The following is a 1,879-nucleotide window of genomic DNA, read 5'->3' on the forward strand; positions in this document are numbered from 1 at the left end:
GACCTTAAGGGAATTAGCCCTGCTCTTTGCACCCATTTCATTCCTACAGATCCTAACTCTATACCTTCTAGAGAGCCCCAATGTAAGCTTAATAATATGATGAGAGAGGTTGTTAAGAAAGAGGTTTTGAAACTCCTGCACGCCAGGATCATCTATACCATGCCACATAGTGAGTGGGTAAGCCCTATTCAAGTTGTGCCTAAAAAGGGAGGCATGACTGTTGTTAAAAATGAAAAGAATGAATTAATCCCCCAAAGAACCATCACTGGATGGTGAATGTGTATAGATTACCGAAAACTTAATAAGGCAACAAAGAAGGATCACTTTCCGTTGCCCTTCATTGATGAAATGTTAGAGCGACTGGTGAACCACTCTTTTTCTGTTTCCTTGATGGGTATTCAGGTTACCACCAGATACTGATTCATCCAGATGACCAAAGCAAAACCACTTTTACATGTCCATATGGAACTTATGCTTACTGTAGAATGTCTTTTGGATTATGTAATGCTCTAGCTTCTTTTCAAAGATGCATGATGTTGATATTTTCTAATATGATTGAAGAAATCATGGAAGTTTTCATGGATGACTTTTCTGTTTATGGAAAAACTTTTGATGATTGTCTTGAAAATTTAGACAAGGTTTTGCAAAGATGTGAAGAAAAGCACTTAGTCTTTAATTGAGAAAAATGTCATTTCATAGTTAGAGAAGGCATAGTTCTTGGACACTTGGTGTCTGAATGAGGGATTGAGATAGATAGAGCTAAAATTGAAGTAATCAAACAATTACCTCCTCCCATAAATATCAAAGGGATCCGTAGTTTTCTTGGTCATGCTGGTTTTTACCGCCGCTTTATAAAAGATTTTTTACACATTACTAGACCACTTACAAATCTTTTGGCTAAGGATGTTCCCTTTGAATTTGATGATGCCTGCTTGAAATCTTTTAATATTCTTAAGAAAGCACTTATACCAATCATTCAACCCCCTGATTAGTCGCTACCTTTTGAAATTATGTGTGATGCTAGTGATTAAGCTATGGGGCAGTTTTGGGACAAACTAAAGATAAAAAGTATCATGCAATTACTTATGCTAGCAAAACTTTGATAGGACCTCAACTTAATTATGCAACAACTGAAAAAGAACTATTGGCTGTTGTTTTTTGCTATAGATAAGTTTAGATTTTACTTAGTAGGAGCTAAGGTGATTGTTTATACTGATCATGCTACTTTAAAATACTTGGTCACTAAGAAAGATGCTAAACCCAAATTAATAAGATGGATTTTGCTACTCCAAGAATTTGATTTAGAAATAAAAGATAAAAGGGAGTAGAAAATTATGTTGTCGATCACTTGTCTAGAATGTAGTTTGAGAATTCACGGGATCTGCCCATCAATGATTCTCTATGGGATGACAAGCTCTACAAGGTCTCCAAATCCAACCCGTGGTACGCAAATATTGTTAATTTTATGGTTGTAGGTTATGTACCACTAGAGGAAAACAAAAGGAAGCTCATCTATGAAAGTCGTCTCCACATATGGGATGAACCGTACCTCTTTAGAGTCTGCTCTGATGACCTGCTTAGAAGATGTTGTACCGGTGGAAGAAGGCATCAAGATCATCGAACGATGCCACTCATCACCATATGGAGGGCACTATGGCGCATTCCGCACTCATTCAAAGATCTAGCAAAGTGGATTATTCTAGCCAACCATGTATGAAGATACGAAGAACTTCATCCGGAGGTGTGGAGTGTGTTAGAGGCATCGGAACATTAATTCAAGAGATGTCATGCAACTCACCAACAACCTCCAGATCGAGCTCTTTGATGTCTGGGGAATTGACTACATGGGACCATTTCCAAAGTCAAAAGGCTATGAGTA

This window comes from Miscanthus floridulus, chromosome 3, assembly GCF_019320115.1.
Source record: "Miscanthus floridulus cultivar M001 chromosome 3, ASM1932011v1, whole genome shotgun sequence".
NCBI lineage: Eukaryota > Viridiplantae > Streptophyta > Magnoliopsida > Poales > Poaceae > Miscanthus > Miscanthus floridulus.